At 35.3% G+C, this 19446-nt stretch overlaps 1 long non-coding RNA gene across 1 annotated transcript in view; it reads left to right on the top strand.

Annotated features, from left to right (window-relative positions):
- LOC118590957 overlaps window positions 1–15617 on the top strand; it is a 41336-nt gene extending 25719 nt beyond the window's left edge. Inside the window, exon 4 of the long non-coding RNA XR_004945890.1 lies at window positions 13950–15617. This is a non-coding gene — a long non-coding RNA (uncharacterized LOC118590957). The remainder of the gene's footprint in view (window positions 1–13949) is intronic.
- The last annotated feature ends 3829 nt before the right edge of the window (window positions 15618–19446 follow it).

Below are 19446 nucleotides of genomic sequence, written 5' to 3'. Positions count from 1 at the left end.
TCACAGTGAGCTGGGCCCTCCTACATTAACCATCATTGAAAAAAATGCACCCCAGGCTTGGACACAGATCAGTCATGCATATTGAGACATTTTCTCAATGGAGATTGCCTCTTACAAAATGACTCTAGCTTGTGTCGAGTTGACATAAAAGCTGCCACTGCATCTCTGCTCATCTCATCTCTACAAAACCTTACACTAATAATGGAACATGTTTTTCTTTCAGACATCTATTTTGCCACAAAAACAGTGACCTGTAATTCCATTTGCACAGATGTCCTCTTCATTGAGCAGTCCATCAGATTTTGGAAGAACTAGTAAATATATGTGTCTTTATCAGTGCGTTGGGTTTCTTTTTAGCAAGAAATCATTGTTCTGTGAAAATTGGCACAAACATGGCTGTCAATAAAAGCCTGACTTTTTGCTTCAGTGATTCAATGATAACTACTGGTCACTTGACTAAGATATTTCCACATTTACACTTCAATTGAGGGTCATACATTTTCCCTGATGTTTATTTTTAATACCACTATAGTTATTTAAGTATTGAAATCACATTTCTGACATAGATTCCTCTGACAACTGATATTACTCTTGTTTCTCTTATGATTTCCTTGCTATTATTGATTAAATACTATTATTTGGCCTTTGCCAAAATGAAGCTACATTTACCCCACTGTGTTTAAGAATCTTGGTCTGACTGAGTGTTCCCAGTGTCAACAAAGAAGACTACTCACAGTTGTGTGTGTGTGTGTGTGTGTGTGTGAATTTGGGTGCTCTTTATATTTTTTTATCATGGGTATTATTTGTGTACACTCTTAAGAGCATTGAATTTGGTTATTGAATCTCACTTAGTCAAATTACTCTAATATTCCATTCTTACAAAGTTTTGGGCACATTGCTGTATACTATATGGTAAGGAAGTTCTGATATAGAATAGTTTTAGAATTATTCCTCTACATTCAGAAAATGGTTAGGGTCATTTCACTTCTGCTTGAAACACTGGATATTGAATATCTGTTTGTTTGCAGATATTGGTATGTTTAACTTAACACAACTTTATATTTCTTTACCCTAATAAGACATCCTTAAGATTTCTATCTTTTTATAAAGCAGAAAAAATACGCAACTATTCTCACAAGCAGTGGACACAATCCCATGTTATTTCTTTTATCTCACCATTTAAATACCTGGTAGGCACTGCATTTGTTGATACATCTATAAGCAAATGTGGTGGTCAGGGTTTTCTCAGAGGAATCACAGTGGCTTGCAATCATTTATGTTAATGTCTTAGATTATATATAAACAGTCCTTTTACATAAAGATGAAAGAATGTATACATGAATTGTACTTGCAAAGTGTATTCATAGTGAGGCCTGATTTAACGTCAGAGTTAATAAATATAATCTTTCCATATTTATACATAAAACTGACAATCACATCCCTGTCCACTTCTTCTCAATTTACACATCCAGATCCAGGTACTATCCTCAAATTTTATTCATTTATATATATATATATTCTGAGAATTTTAGAAGAATAAATATATGACTCTGTTGCTTTCTAATTGTCACACACTTTGAACGCTTATGTGGTATTGTTATCTACTTTCAGGCCATTACAGTGGGTACTGGAAATATGCAAAGTGATAGAGGAATAAATATGTAAGTGCATGGAGAGGAACAGATTTAGGATTAGACTCTGTTATCTCTCCTGACAGAACTGTTGTTAATGTCTCTGTGGTCCAAGCACATTGTTATATTCAGATTCCTAGACAAATGAAGATCTTTGCAATCTCTGTGCCTTTTGTGTAACCCTATTTGAATTGGATTTCTTTCAGCTAAAGCCAAAATATCCTAATTGCATCAAATTTTCAAGTAAACTCTTAGATAAAAAAATACTTTGGAAAATTATTGAAATTATGGCAAACTATTTTAAATAAAAACAGCAAACCCTTAGCAATGGGAACCTGGTTTAAAGATAAAGATAATGAGTACTTTATATTCTTCCAGAGTATCTAAGTTCTTGTATCAGAACCTACATCACATGGCTCACATTCCGCTGTGACTCCAGCTACAGAGATCCCCACCCCTATTCTTACCTCTGGACCATATTTACACGTTCATTAATAGCTCAAAAATTTAAGTGGGTTTCTAAAAACAGTTTTTGGAATCAAGCATTTTGTCCACACAATTCTTATTCATGTAGAGCTTCAAAGCTAATGAATACCCCATTTACCATCTCTAGGATGTCATGTAGATACTGATAAAGCTTGTTGGTAGGCTTGGGTAGCTAGGATCTAGCATTCTCTTAACATTATAACATAATTCCATTATATCCACCTTCCCTTTCTTCCCTCCAAACGCTATCATATACCTCCTCTTGTTCTATTTCTAATTTATCAGGCTGGTTTTTACACCCATGTCAGGAAATCAAACTCAGATCCTCTTGCTTACAAATTAAGTTCTTTGTTCAGACCTCAGTTTTGAGTAATTGAAAGTTATCACCAAGGCTCTTCCACTTTGGCAATTATGATTTAAAATTCAACATAAAGACTACATGTTTGTGGCATTATTGGCATATGCCCACACCACTTCTCTCTCCTTTACTTACTCCTGAAAGACTGGATTTTCTTCTGGATGCCAAAAAAGATGACAGGTTTCTTGTTTCTCTTCAGGTCACCTTTTCCATATTCTGGGAATGTAAATGAGAGTGTCCATTGGTCTTAAAGGGAAATTTCATCATGAAATGTGTTACTGACTTTTTCCATGAGTCATCTTTTGCTTTTCTTCATCTTACTCATGCTCTTTTTGGAAATTCTGTGCCATAGATAAAGCTATAGCAGCTGACGTTTAAATTGACAAATTGATAGGACACATTTTAGTGACAGAATATACAGATAGACTGCCTCGTCTTAGTTTATTGCTCAGAGCCCCCATGCAAACAGTCACTTGCAAAACTGGAATTTCTTAATGTGAAATTTTAATCTGGGTTGTGTTTTATGTTTTCTAGTTTATGTTTAAAACAGAAGAAAATTAATTTTGTTCATGATATCACAATTTGTAGGAAAGTAAATTAAAGCCAGGGTGAATAAAAATGTTGAAAGTCATGAAAGAATAGACAAAGTTGTAATTACCTATTGTGTTTACTGCTTTTCTTCATGCTTTCTTTCCTGATCTGTCTAGACAGGGTAATTTGCATGCAAAAAAATGGACACACAATAAGATAATTGCATATACATTTTAAGGACATATATAGTCTTTGCAAAACACTTAAATATATAATAAGGCCAAAAACATATGTCAATAGGAGATAAGGAGTAACTTACTAGAAAATGTTAAAGCATTTAAACCCTAAAATGCGAACATACCCTGCCAGTACTGCTCTACCTCCTCGGCATTTATCTTGTCATTTAAAACTCTTCACAGCATGCAGTATATTAGGCTTAGTTTTCTTGCTCTTTAGGAGAGTGAAAGGCATAGTGGATAGAATAAAGAGGAGGAGAAAGAGAGATAGGCATCAGGGAGATAAGACCTCCCTGGCAGACAAGAAGAACAGGCTTGTGGCACAGCTGTAGGAATAAAATCCAAATACTTGAGTACACACACACACACACACACACACACACACACACAGAGAGAGAGAGAGAGAGAGAGAGAGAGAGAGAGAGAGAGAGAGAGAGAGAGAGAGAGAGTTCTATGTGCCAATGCCCAATGCTGCTAAAATGGCTTAAATTCTAGACAGCTTCACTATAATGCACACTGTTAAAAGCTGTATAATCAGGATATCTCTGTCCTTGGAAAATATTTCTCTTTAGTACTGAACCATGAGAATTTCATTCACTCCACTTCGCCATGTCATTTCCATTTTCCAATTCTGGCTGCTCCATGTTTCTTTTGTATTCTTCCTAGTCATGGCTTCTGTTCTTTTACCAGTTTTAATCTCTCCCTAACATGCCCACTTTATGCACAGCTTCAGGACCTTGAGTGAATCTACAGTTTCTTTCTAAGGGTGGTATTGTGTTCCTCAAAATAATGTGCACTCTAATAAACTTATCTGGGGTCAGAGAACAGAAAAGCCACAATATTAAACATAGAGGTTAGGCAGTGACACTCACACCTTTAATCTTAGCATTCCAGAGACAGAAATACCTCAGGATCTCTGTGAGATCAAGGACACATTGGAAACAGCCAGGCATGGTGACACACTCCTTTAATCCCAAGAAGTGAGCCTTTAATCCCAGGGAGTGTCAGCCTAAAGGGAAAGATATATAAGGCGTGAAAACTAGAAACTAGAAGCATTAGGCTGGTTAACCTTTCAGGCTTCTAGCAGCAGTTCAGCTGAGACCCATTCTGAATGAGGACTCAGAGGCTTCTAGTCTGAGGAAACAGGATCACCTGAGGAACTGGCAAGGTGAGGTACCTGTGGCTTGTTCTGTTTCTCTGATCATCCAGCATTCACCCCAATACCTGGCTCTGAGTTTGGTCTTATTAATAAGACTTCTTAAGATTCATGCTACAGATCTTGAATGTGTGGGCCAAATTTCCAAAGATCTGCATGTTGTGTAACATATTTTATTCACATAAATATTAAATATTAAGCCAATTGTTTTCTTTTAAAATTTGAAAATAATAACACATTGTATCATGTGAAATGAAACCCTATATGTGATCCAAATGTAAATTGAATTACTTTACTATTTATACCTTTCTCTATTACATTGTAACACACACACACACACACACACACACACACACACACACACACATATATATGTATATTTAACACTTCCACGTTGGCTCTAATGAGGTACCTATGGCATAGCTTTCTTTTTCTTCTTTTATGTGAATTCACTGGCTCCACCAGCTGCAAGATTTTCTCCCTGAGGTTCTAACAATAAGATGTCTTTCTCTTTTCTAAAGGTTAATGTCACTTACAGCCTCACATGCCTCACTCCTTACAGAAAATGGTTGCTTAATTGATAATAAAGAAAATCAGTCTGGCTTCATTTTTCAGTCCTGAGACCTTAGTCAAACTGTTCAAACTCTCTCACATTCAGTTGCTTTATTTGAACATTCATTAACATCCTCTTTCAGATGTGGCAATAATTAAGAAAGAAAATAGCATGACAGATCAAAGCACAGTGTCTGGAACCAGGCAAATATTCAGGACTGTTGAAAATTCTTTAAGTCATAATAATAATCATTAGATCTTGAGGCAGTCCATTCTCCTCTTCCCTAGGAACCCCAACACTGATTTCCATAGTGGCAGTATAAGTTTGTACTTCCACCAGCAAGGGATCAATATTCTTGATCCGCATTCTTACCAGCATGAGCTGTTTTTGTTTCATTGAACTTGGCCATTATCACTAGTGTAAGATGAAATCTCAAAGCCGTTTTTAATTTGCATTTTTTGTAATGACTAAGGATATTAAACATTTCTTTAAATGCTTCTGGCTTCCTCTTTTCAGAATTCTCTCTTTAGATCTGTACTGCATTTTAATGGTTACTTGTACTCTCAATAAGAAGTTTTTTGCACTTCTTATATATTTTGGGTAGTAACCCCCTCTCGGATGTATAGTTAGTAAAAAATCCTATTCCCATTCAGGAGGCTGCCATTTGCACAAATGGTGTTATCCTTTGCTGTGCAGGTTCAGTTTCATGATGCCCTATTTCTTGTTGATCTTGGTGTCTGTGCTACATGTTCTGTGAAGGAATTTGTGTGTGTGTGTGTGTGTGTGTGTGTGTGTGTGTGTGTGATAATGAGTTCAAGGTTATTTCCCACTTTCATTTCTACCAAGTTCAATGTATCTTGTTTTATGTCCAGATCGCTGATCCATTTCAAGTTGAGTTTTGAACAGGGTCATATGTATAGATCTATTTGGATTTTTCAACATGAAGCCAGCCAGTCTGAACAACACCATTTATTGAAGATGCTGTCTTATTTCCAGTATGTTTTTCTTGGTTATATATATAAAACAACCGGGTGTTTAAAGGTCTGTGGTTATATGTATAGATATTCAATTAAATTCTGTTTCTCAACATGCCAGTTTTTGTGCCAATATCATGATGTTTTCATAACTTTAGCTCTATATATAGTACAACTTGAAATTGAGGATAGTGATACCTCCAGCAGTTACTCTATTATTAAGGGTTGTCTTAGCTATCCTGTTTGTTATGTTCCTAGGTTTGTTATGTTTGTTATGAAACTGAGAATTATAATTTCAATATCTCTGAAGAATTATGTTGGAATTTTGATGAGGATTGTATTAAATCTGTAGATTGCTTTGGAAGTATGGCCAATTTTACTATATTTACCTTACTGTTCCACAAATCTACAATATCTTTCCATCGTCTGGTATCTTCTCCAATTTCTTTCTTCAGTGTCTGATATCTTCTTCAATTTCTTTCTTCAGTGTCTTCAACTTTTGATCTTTACTTGTTTAGAGTTATTTCATGGTATTTTATATTATTTGAAACTATTGTGAAAGGTGTTGTTTCCATGATTTCTTTCTCAGTACATTGGTCATTTGTATGAATGAAGGCCACTGAAATTTGTGAGTTAATTTTGTATCCAGCTATATTGCTGGAAGGATTTATCAACTGCTGGAGTTTCTTGACAGAATTTTAAGGTTATTTGTATATGCTATCATACTGTCTACAAATACAGATACTTTGACTTCTCCCATTGCAATTTTTATTCATTACTCTCTTTCCGTTATCTAATTGCTCTAGCTGAGATTTCCAATACTATGTTGAATAAGTATAGAGAGTGTGAACAACCTTGCTTTGTGAATTGCTTTGAATTGCTCTCTTTCATGTTGATGGTGCTTGTGGCCTTACCATTAACTTGCTTTACCATGTCTTGGCATGTCTCTTGTATCCCTAGTATCTCCAGGACTTCTGTCATTAAGGAGTGTTGGATTTTTTTTCTGCATCTAACAGGAAGACAGTGTGTGTTTTGTTGCTGTTGTTTTTTTTTTTTTTCCTTTCAGTTTGATTATATGGCAGATTAGATTTACTGATTTTCCTATACTGAACTATTGTGCATCTACCTATCAATAATGGTGGATGATCTTTTTAATGGTTTCTTGATTTCTGGGGCAAGTATGTTATTGAGAAGTTTTGCATCTATGTTTATAATAAAAATTGGTTTGTAATTTTCTGTTTGGTCCTTATGTGAGTTAGGCATCATGGTAACTGTGGCTTCATAAATCAATTGGGTAGTATTCCTTATAATCCTTTTCTTGTGGGATAATTTGGGGAATATTGGCATTAACTTTTCATTGAAAATCTGATAAAATTCTGTGATTAAAAACCATCTCCTCTCTGTGTTTATTTTGTTAGAAGACTTCATTAATTTCTTCTATTTCACTAAGGCTTATGTATCTGTCTAATTCACGTTGATTTCACTTGTTAGTTAACATGTATCAAATCATCTCTTTTTTTAATTTTCCAAATATGGTGGAGTCTGGGTTTTTAAAGTATGTCTTTATAGTTCTCTGAATCTCCTTGGTGTCTGTTGTGTCACAATTTTTATCTTTTAATTTGTTTATTTGGATCTTTTAACTCTAACTTTTAGTTAATTTGGGTGAGAGTTTGTCAAGCATATTGATTTTCAAAAATTCAACTGTTTTATTGATTATTTTATTTATTGATTGATTGGTTTGTTTTTATTTCATTGATTTCAGTACGGAATTTGGTTATTTCTTGCTGCCTACTCCTTTTGAGTGAGATTTCTTCCTTTTGTTCTAGAGCATTCAGGAGTATTGGCACTTTCCTTATATCTCTCCAATTATTTATGAATGGTCTCAATATAACAAACTTGCCTTTTAGAATTGCCTTCTTTGCTGGGCATGGTGGCACACACTTTGCCTTTAATCCCAGCACTAGGAGGCAGAGGCAGGTGGATCTCTGTGACTTTAAGGCCAGCCTGGGCTACAGAGTGAGTTCCATGAAAGGTGCAAAGCTACACAGAGAAACCCTGTCCTGAAAAACAAAAACAAAAAAGATCTGCCTTCTTCATTGGGTATAATATGTTTGTGTATGTAGTGTTTTCTTTTTCATTTATTCTAGACAAATTTTAATTTTTTTCTTCCTTAATTTCTGTCTTGACCAATTTTTCATTAATCTCTGAGTTGTTTATTTTTCATGATTTTATAAGCTTTGTTGTTTCTGGTGTTATTGGTATCTGGCTTGAATAGTTGATGATCAGAAAGGAAGAAGGATCTTATTTCAATTTTCTTAGATCTGTTGAGATTTGTTTTGTATCCAAGTGTTTGATCAGTTTTAGAGAAAGTTCTATGAATTGTTGAAAAGGCAGTTTCCATGAAATGTTCTTTAAATATTTAGTAAGTTCCATTTGACTTGTGATGACAGTTAGTACAGTATTTCTCTGTTTAGTTTTCTGGATGATCTCTTTATTATTGGTAGTAGCATATTGAAGTCTCCCAACATCGATATGTCAATCGATATGTAATTTAACGTTTAGTAGTCTTTCTTTTATGAACTTGCTTGAGCTTGTGAATGGTAGATGTATATTGATAATTGCAATGTCTTCTTGGTGGATTTTTTCCTTTAATGAGTGTACAGTGTCCTTTCCTATCTAGTCTGATTTATTTTGGTTTCAAGTCTATTTTGTCAATGATTAAAATGGACACTCTGGCTTTATTCTTAGGTCAATTTTTTTGGAATATATTTTTTTTCCATTCTTTTACAATGAGGTGATATCTATCCTAGTTGTTTATATTTGTTGTTATATTTGTTTCTTGTTTAAAGCAGAAAAAATGGACATCGATTTCATATCCAATTTGTTTGTGTGCATGCTTTTTTGTTTGTTTGTTGTTTTGTTTTGTTTTGTTTTTAGAGACAAGGTTTCTCTGTGTATCTTTTCGCCTTTCCTGGAACTCACTCTGTAGTCCAGGTTGGCCTCGAACTCAGAAAGATCCACCTGCCTCTGTCTCCTGGGTGCTGGGATTAAAGGCATGCACCACCACTGCCCAGCATGTGTGTGCTTTTATTGTGGAATTGTCACCATTGATTTTGAGAGTTATCAATTATTAAATATTATTGATTTGTATTATTTTGATCTTGTGGTATCTCCCTCCCTCCTTCCCTCCCTCCCTCCTTCCTTTACTCCCTCCCTCACCCCCCTCTATATGTGTGTGTGTGTGTGTGTGTGTGTGTGTGTGTGTGTGTGTGTTTCCCCTTTTATTTATTGGCTGCTCTGAAATTATTTATTCCTTGTTTTTTCTTGGGTGTGGTCAACATCTTTAGATTGGAGTTTTTCTTTCATCACCTTCTATAGGGCTGGATTTATAGACACATATCACTTACATTTATTTTAACTTGGAATATCTTTTTCCATCTATTGAGATTGAATGTTTTTGCCGTGGCTTGCATCTGTGGTTCATTTGAGTTTGTAGAACACCTGCCTATGCCTTTCTAACTCTTAGAGTCTCTTTCAAGAAGCCAGGTGCTATTTTCTAATAAGTCCACCTTTATATATTATTTGTTCTCTTTTCCTTGAGCTTTTAATATTCTTTCTTTGTTCTTTACATTTCATATTTGATTGTTATGTGCCAAGAGGAATTTCTTTTTTTACCATCTGTTTTGTAGTCTATACACTTTACATTTCTTTTTCTTTTTTAAAAGATTTATTTATTTATTTACTATGTATACAGTGTTCTGCCTACAGGCCAGAAGAGGGCACCAGATCTCATTACAGATGGTTGTGAGCTACCATGTGGTTGCTGGGAGTTGAATTCAGGACCTCGAGAAGAGCAGCAGGTGCTCTTAACCTCTGGGCCACGTCTCCAGCCCGTACACTTTACATTTCTATAACCTAGATAGGCACCTCCCTCTTTATGCTTGGATAATTTTCTTATATGATATTGTTGAAAATAGTATCTGTGTTTTCTCCTTCCTCTATTCTTTTTAGTCTTAGATTTTGTCTTTTCATAATTTCCTAGATTTCCTGGATATATTGTTGCAGGATTTTTCAGATATAATATTGACTTTGGCCAAAGTAGCCATTTCTTCTTGTCTTCAATGTTTGAGCTCCTCTCTTCCAATTCTTGTATTCTGTTGGTGAGGTTTGTTTTAGATTCTGATTTGAGTTCCTAATTTTTTTTTTTTTATTTAGAAATTTCCTTCATTTTGTGGTTTGTTCTATTTCCACTTTGGTATTTTGAACTGTTTTCTTTCTTTCTTTATTCTTGTCTTTCTTTCTTTCTTCCTTCCTTCTTTCCTTCCTTCCTTCCTTCCTTTCCTTCTTTCTTTCTACTGTCTGTGTTTCCATAGATTCCTTTAATGAGTTTGTTAATTTCATATTCATAAAGGTTACGTAAAGGTCCTTATCTTGTGCTTCAGCCATGTTGCGTTTTCTCAGGACCCACTGTTTCAGTAGGGCTGGGCTCGAATATGGCCATTCTGTACTGTACATTACAGAGTGTGCTTTTTCAGTGGTTTCTATGAATATATGTTGATTTATTTTGCCCTTCCTGATTTTTATTACCATCTGGTTGTTATAGGCTGCATAGTAGAGCATGCTTTGGGGATTCTTCTGTGTACTGGGGGTTATGGTAAAATATATTTCTAGGTATTGGGAGCTGACATTAGGAATGGTGGTTGGTTGGTGGGGTTTGAGGGATGGTCGGCAGGAGGAAGGAAAGGAGGGTGTTCCACAAGGATGTACTTAGTCCCCTAGGAATCGGGGCAGTGAGGTGAGGCCACAGCAGGTAATCTGCCATAGACCTGGGAATGAGCCTTGAGCACTGGATTTGGTAGAAGAGGGCATGTGAAGAGCTGAAATTTGCCTACCTGCTTTGCTTGCCTACTTGCTTCTCTGGCATGCTTGGGTGGCAGCTTCCCAGGGAATGCCTACTGAGTTGGAGCCTGATATAAAGGTATGAATGTGGAGGAATGATGGAGTATAAGATGCATCATCTGCTGTAGATCAGTTCAGAAATTAGGTGATCACTATAGGAATGGTAGATGAGACTGAAGAATTGTATTTGGAGGAAGGGAAAGAGAGGTGAAGATATGCAGTTAGCCTACCTACTTCCCTGGTCAGTTTATTTCTTCTTTGTATTAACTGGCTATTCATGAACTTAATAGTGATCCAGTATTCTCTAATATGAGCTATTAAGTAAAGGGTAGTGATTGGTGAACAGACCACCCTGTGTGCATGACTGATGTGCAGCCACAGAAAAATCCCAGGACTAAATTTGTACATGGTTTTGCTTTACACAATAATTTAATGAAGTTTCAAACAAATGTAATGATATGACAGATCTGCTATTTCTAGTAGCTAGATCATAATAAGTAGAACTTATTGCAATTATTTATGATCTCACAACTAGGAGTTTATTTCTGACCAAGATCCACTTGACTATTCTAAAATGTGAAAATGTATCCTTGCTGATGATATTGATTTCCTTCAGAAAAATAGATTGAATTTGTTATAATCATGGAAAAAATTTTAAAGTTTTTTTTTATTATTACAATTTTTACAAAAATATATATTGTCTAGAAGGAACACCTCCAACAAACCAAGACTAGTTTTATCATTTTGTTTAATGGATAAAGGTGAAATTATCATTGCTTCAGTCTTTCACAGGACTGTTTTCTCTGCACTAAATCAGAATAGACAAATGTTAAATGAAGTAATAAACACAACTTTAGAACATGTTCCATGTACACTCTTCAGAATCCAAAGAGATTTACAAAATACTGCACCAATGTCTTTGCATTAACAGATTCAAGATACATATGCTTTCTTAGAAACCAGGACAGGATGGAATTATTAATACTACATCTCACAAATCTCTGACAATTGTAGTAATTTCTACTATGAATTACATAAATGCAGCAATTCTTCTGAATTATTACTTATACCTCTACAGAAGAACGAAGTATTAAGATTTTCATTTGCATGTTCTACATTTTCTTACTCTAGAAGCCTTGGCATAAATGTGGAGACTCATCAAATTCTAGGCATATACCTTTCACTTTCTCATTAATGTAAAAGGAGTCAAACGTAAGGTGAATATAGAATTGGTTAATAGCTGAAGGCTTCCTTTGTGAGATGTACTTAGAATGAATTGACATTTAAATATCTTTTTGCAGCCAATGTACTTCTGTCATGCACTGGGAACTGATATAACTTGATTCACTGCAGATTTTCCATCTAGTGAATCTCATGTTCCCAGTGTGGTTTAGGCATGGTTTTCAAGGCCAGGAAAATGACTAGTTGATATAAAATGCCTGTCAGAATTTCATAGTAGAGGGTGTGCAAGCAAAATTGGATTAGGTAACACTTAGCTAGAAGTTTTACAAACTACTTGGAGATTATCAATTATAAACAAAGCAATGGGAGATTCTTTCTTCCATTTCATAACTATTTTCAAAAATTGATTTGTACTCAAAAGCAACGACTTCACAAGAAGTATTGAAAAACTGTTTATAGATCAATAGAAATGTGTTAAGTGTTAAATGTTTACATGCAAAAAAATTATATATTGGGTAAGACATTGTAACCTTGCAACTTATAAACCATATAAAAAAGGAGAAACTTATAAAGAATATTTGAAACCCTTCATGTAAAAATCCTTGAAGATTTTAAACAAAGATAAAAATGGTATCACATCTGCATTCTCCTGTCACCTTAACCCATTCAGGAAGTGACTCAATTTTCAATGCACTGTAAATGGGTATTTGCTTGGCAACCGGGCCTTCTTAAGAAAAGACTATAATCAGATAATTAACAATCAAAATAACAATGAAAGGATAAAGACATATGAACATACTCGTTGAGGAAAAGAACTTTCTTCTTCTTCTTCTTCTTCTTCTTCTTCTTCTTCTTCTTCTTCTTCTTCTTCATCTTCTTCTTCGTGTGTAATCCAGTGTTTCTATATTAGAAGCTATAAAATAAAAGCCTGAATGAATTCACTCAGTGAAACCCTGAGAGCGAAGATACCAACAATCATTTGAGAAGCTGAGGAACAAATTTAGGGATTTACCAGTATTACTGAGTTATGAGATCTGCTGGCATCTGTGAGCTACTGCACTCAGGGAAATTAATTTCATGCTTCCCTACTTCTGTAAAAACTCTAACGGAAGGGTTCATCAAGGCTCTGGCTGGTCAAAGAAATGTCAAAACTCTGATTGAAGAGAGTCATGGAAAATATGTCGACATCATAGCTGCTAGCAACCTTTTTTTAAAATTCATATTTTCTTTGTTGACTAGTTTTTGGGGAATGAATCCTGAGTATATGAATTCTAAATATGCTAAGTGTCAAGCTTTGTTTATAAGAATATAGAAAACAGAACCTTGGCCTCTAGAAAAATTAAGATCTCAGTTTAAAAAATAAATATATTTTTGTTCCTCAAAGAAAAATATTTATTGAAATATGGATATGAAATGTATGTCACCCAATTTTATAATTTGTTGTACTCTTGAATTTCAAATATATTGTGCTTATTTTTTCTTCATTGGAATGGTTTATCACATTGCTACTGCAGTATTTTTCTGTTTTGTACGATGATGTTAGTGCTTCAATTATATTTGAGAGAAAATAATTCATTACCTTTACCACCTTTTGACTTGAAAGATAAGAGGTCAACATTATACATGTATAAAAATAGAGAAAATGAGAGACTGTAAAAATAATAAAGCTGGCCATATTTAGAGATATAAAGAAACATTCTGATTTGGATGCATGTCTAAATGTTGGGTTTAAAGCAAGAATCATGTTTAAATTAGATATTCAGGAAGCGTAATAGTTCTGATATATATTATTCAGTACTTTTTGTGTTGGTTAAAAAATCAATTGAAATTTCCATGGGGAGATTGGAGAGTTGAGACACAATTGGAGAGTCTTAAGGCATTATATATGCAAGGGTAGAGTAAATTCTTATCTTTAAACCTATTATAGAATTTTCACATTGCAGTGGTGGACAAGAACTTGTAACCTGGATCAGCAAGGTGGAATTGCACATTGCCAGATGCAGAGTGACCATCAACCATTCCAATTTTTGTGATCTTGTGATCTGCTCCAACAGAAAGAACAGATTTCCAGAGTCCTTAGGTATGAGGGGCTGTGAAGACCGGAGGTTCTGTCTGCTAAATAATTAAGGTGTGTTACAGCGGCCCATCATTTAAGCCCAGGGTGAACAACTCTGATGTGTAACCCTAATTTGGCTATTATCTGCTAATGAAGTCATGTTTTGTCATGCTGCATCAGTATTTATACTCTTCTTAATGTGTTGTCTTCCCTTTTTCCCCACAGGTTATATTCTTTAATAAAGATTTCTTGCTCAAAATCATCTCAGCATCTACTTCTGGAAAATCCAACAATCAATACTACCATTTTCACAGACTGAGTTGTAAAGGTTCCCCATATTCCCACTGGGCTGTAACTGAACATATTTCCCTGGGTACCATTGCCTCACTGATAATCCATGAAAACAGCTTTCAAAAGCAGAACAGAAAAGCACACAGTACAAACGCTAAAAATTTAATGCAACAAATGGCACAAGAGATGTGTTTATTTACAACAGCTACCTTCTATTTACACTTTATCCAACTCCTCTTTCCAAATTTATACATTGGCTCTCAATAAGCTATTTTGCTTCAAGAACTGCTACGGGCATTTGGGGATTAAAATGTTGCTTGCCAGATGTATTTCCTCATTTACACTGGGTACCAAAAAAAAAAAAAAAAAATCACAGGTCTTAACATCACTACTTAGAGGATTCTACCTGTGGAAAACTCCTATATGATAAAGCCTCAATGGCATGCTATTTTTCTTTAGGGGGTTAAAAAAAAAAAAAGATGTGATTTTTTTTTCATCTTTCTTTTTCTTTCTGGGCCAGAGAGGGGAATAAAGTCCAAAAGGACCACTATTTTAGCAAAAACAATGCTTCTTGTATGAAAATGTCTTAGGGGTTTTGAGCATGACACTAATCTGGATTCCACAGATTTGATTTTGTGGAATCTCCTTCAGGAAAGTACATTTGTGTTCTGGATTTAATGCGTATTTTTCTGCTAAAGTATACAGAATATAGAGGACTCTGTATATAGTTACAATATTTTCTTCCAGAAAGCATTTGACGCACATTATAAGCCTTAATGCCCACACCTGCACCCTACATAGTCCCTCATTCTGGACACCTGATGCTTTGGGTCATCTAGGGTGTATTTGAAATTGTTTCAGACTTCTATCTTGAAATTACTGCTACGATTTTCCTTACATACAACTACTTTTCTATATATTCTATAAATAGCACCATGTAAAACTCTTCAGTGATTAATTTAAATTTTAAGTATATATGGTAGATACTAAATGTTCAAAGTAAAACTGTTCCACAATCCCTAGTTACTGATCTGGTCTAGTAGCATTTAGTCATTGCTTAAAAATATTTTGTTATTTTCTTTGCAAATGTCTGCTCATGTTTCAAGGCAAATGATTAAACCTTTTTAAATGTTCCCATTGTACCAGAAAATAAAATAAGCAAATCCCTCTGAGCTTAATTACCTTAGAGAAGATTGCACAGGTGATATGAAGAAGGTCTTTCAAGCATTCTGTGGTATTTTTCCTTTTTTTGTTTTTTGTTTATTTATTATATTTGAGTTTTAATTTTACACATCAGCCATGGGGTCCCCTGTCCTCCCCCCTCCCGCCCCCGCCCCCACCTTTCCCCCAGCCCCTCCCTCCATTCCCAATCCCCAGGCCAAGACTCCCCTGGGGATTCATTTAAACATGGTGGATTCAGTACAGGCAGGTCCAGTCCTCTCCTTCCAGGCAGAGAAATGTGTCCCTGCATAAGCCCCAGGTTCCAAACAGCCAGCTCATGCACTAAGGCCAGGTCCGGGTCCCACAGCCTGGATGCCTCCCAAACAGTTCAAGCTATTCAATTGGCTCACTTATCCAGAGAGCCTGCTCCATAAATGCCTTCATGTAATATCTAGGTCCCCTGATACAAAAGAGAGGACTAATGGTAGCTTTTATGATATTTTATTTAAATTTTCAAGGTGTGTCTTTTGCCAGAGATATGTTCATCTATCAAAACATTATGAAAATACATTAATTTTGTTGCAACAAAAATACTTATCATCTGACAGAAACTGTTCCAATAAATTCTAAAATCAATGCTAACTGTGCTGCAAATAACTCTAGCTCATATTTCATAGTCCACAACTGATGTGTCAAACAGTTTGGCCTTGGTGAGAAGTAAAACATAATAAGCTGTAGCATTTGATCAAGAAAGCTGATCATTTCTGAAGAGTAAACACATTCCAACCCAAGTAATGAATTAGATATCAAATGTTGCGATTCCTTCTAAAGGAAAATACATTTCTAAAGTCATTGCTGCATCAAAACACCCATAAAATATGTAATTGGCTCTCAAAGTACAACCAGAGATAATCTAGGTGGCTTCAGAACTAAGAGAAGAAGGAATCCTTTTCTGGCAATGGAGAACTACAGCCAATGATTTACAGAGGAGAGCTTACCTGCTTAAGGGAATTATTTTTGAAGATGCTAAACATGAAGAGAATTTTAAGTAGTGTAGATGAGAAATCTGGAATTATAGTAAAAGATTAATGATAAAGCTCTTGGAAGCACATGATATTTCTGATCGCATTACTTTTGTACAAGAACACAGCTGAACTGAGCAGAAACAAAGCAAAGCACAATATTAGGATGGGCCAGCCAAGAGACAATGTGCAGTTTTCTTGAATGTAATGGAGTGCTAATATCTTCATTGAGTCTTTAATTTTATGACTATTTCTCCTCTAATATAAACATGTTGGTGTTTTTCCTTCCTTGATTGAGGTTAGGGATTTAAAATTAAGATGTTTTTATTGGCTGAGGTGTTTTACCTGGAGTGTCTACATTTCTACTCACCATATAAAAAGGAGCAGTGGCAAAATGTAGAAACCACATTGTCAAGCCTAACATCACAAGCCAATGAGCTCATTGAGATTTTTTTTTAACAGGGGCATGATTCAGGGGTTACTTGTGGTGACAGGTAGATACGTTAAAAATCTAACGACAAAATAAAAGCAACAACCCCACACACACAGCATAAAGCGGATGTGGTGATGGTCTATCCCTTGATTTCTTTGTATCACTTAAAACAACTCTAGGAAATATCCTTTCCTCAACAATTGCTTACAGATTATGTAACCTTCAACGTGGGGCCTTGCGGGTCTTTTAGGTTTTTGGCAAGTTTCCTATGGCTCTTTTTCCTCCATCCAGAGGAAACAGAAACAGAATATTTTTTATTCAAACATGGTTAAATAAACTCTGATTATCAAAGGAGAAATTCATGCCTGGATGGACTCTACTGAAAACAAAGTCTGGCCTCAGTTTGTGAATAAAGAATTGGAAAAACAGGTAAGAGGGAAAATATTCTATGTGTTGTTTCTAATGTACATAACAGAAACCCAAATCCATTTCCAACCTTTGTATTAAGCCACATCAGAGATCGGGGAATTAGTAACAACTCATAAATATCTATCAATTACTGACATGAAGGCCCATGGAAACTAATGGAAAGTGTATGATATGATTATGACATTAAAAATACACTTCAGGGACTAGAGAGACTGTGTGGTGGTTAAGAACCCTGGTCACTGCTCACATGGCAAGGCACAATCATCTGAAATTCTCCTTTCAGAGGATCCGATTTCCCGACTGGCCTCCAAGGACTTTAAGAACTCATGTGTTTCACAGAAATGTAACAACATTCATGCAAAACACACATAATGCCCAAAATAATGCAAATAGTAAAAACATGTTTCCAATGAGGCGGAATAGGAAACACTATTTATTAGGGGTGACGATTCTAACATTCTCTCACTTGTTAAAAAGGTCCTGGTGGAGACCCTATTTTTTATGGAAATTTAATAATGACACAGATAAATCATTATATCTCTCACAGTGTATATATTTTATGAAATATTTTCTGTTATTCTGTTTCACTATTATTATAGACAATATAAAATAACAGAAAATATGTATCAGGAACCCAACCCTAAGCTTAGTGAACACAAATGCATGAATATTTCCTGATAATATAGGATAATATATTGTCATGCAAAGTTCTTTCTAGCACTTAACTTAGTAGCATGCCTTGTATCTTCTCCTTTACATTATCTTCTATGCAGTAGGTCTATATGTACCATGAGAAATATATAATATGAATATACATAACTTTCATCCCACAACATAGGTTATTATTTCTCTGGTGCTCCAGCATTTCAGTCTTCAAAATATACTAGAACTAGAAAGATACATTTGCTTTACAAAACTAGTTCATATGTATACTCATAAGTGTTCATGTTCATGAGTTCTGAAGCCTGTGCCTTACGATAAGACAGAGAACAAAAATCACAATATTACCATCTGATCACTTGACTCGGTCAGATCAGGCTTTCTCTCAACCATTGCCAGCAGTCTACAGTGGAGGTATTATTATGGATTTCTGGGGACCTCTCTAGCACTTTGCTTCTTCCTGTTCTCATGTGGTCTTTATTTATCATGGTCTGTTATTCCTTGTTCTCCCTTTCTGTTCTTGATCCAGCTGGGATCTCCTGCTCCCCTAAGCTCTCTTTCCCTCAAACCTTGCCCTTCATTACGCCTTAGTGCATGAGCTGGCTGTTTGGAACCTTGGGCTTACACAGGGACACTTTGCTCAGCCTGGAAGGAAGGGACTGGACCTGCCTGTACTGAATCTACCAGGTTGAGCTGAATCTCCAGGGGAGTCTTGGCCCTGGAGGAGATGGGAATGAAGGGGAGGGGTTGGGGAAAAGGTGGGGTTGGGGGGGGGGGGGGCAGGGGACCCCATGGCAGATGTGTAAAATTAAAACACAAATATAATAAATAAAAAAAGGAGAAAAAAATCACAATAGTACATAAGTCTATATTATGTACATTCTAAAAGTCTTACAGAAGAAAAATGGGCACACATCTCACTAGGATATAACTTGTCACAAACATTTCTTCAAGGTTTTTGAGTTACAGGATGAAAATAACTTTTTTTTGTTTTTCTTTTTTTAAATTCAAGATTTTTACATTTAGGAAATAAAAGGCATGTAGAATTACTTTATCATAAAAATGGAAATTTTCTAGGTAATTAATAGTAGAAATCTTATATAAAGAAACACATCTATACATGAACAATGTGGCTGGGAAATGGTTAAGAGAACTTACTGCTTTTTCAGAGGAGTCAGGTATGATTACCAGCACAGGATGGCAGCTTGCAACAGTCCTTACCTCTAGTTCCAAGGGATCCTGCACCCTATTCTAGGCTCTACTATCAATAGGCATGTATTACATAAACATACAAATATGAAGACAAACATTTGTAAGCATAAAAAAGTCAATCTTAAATACTAGAAATATGTAAACTATTTAGAGTTTACAAAATAACATACTATATA

Source organism: Onychomys torridus, chromosome 9, assembly GCF_903995425.1.
Source record: "Onychomys torridus chromosome 9, mOncTor1.1, whole genome shotgun sequence".
Taxonomy (NCBI): domain Eukaryota; kingdom Metazoa; phylum Chordata; class Mammalia; order Rodentia; family Cricetidae; genus Onychomys; species Onychomys torridus.
The sequence above is the reverse complement of the archived record's forward strand: the minus strand, read 5'-3'. Positions and strand labels throughout refer to the sequence as shown.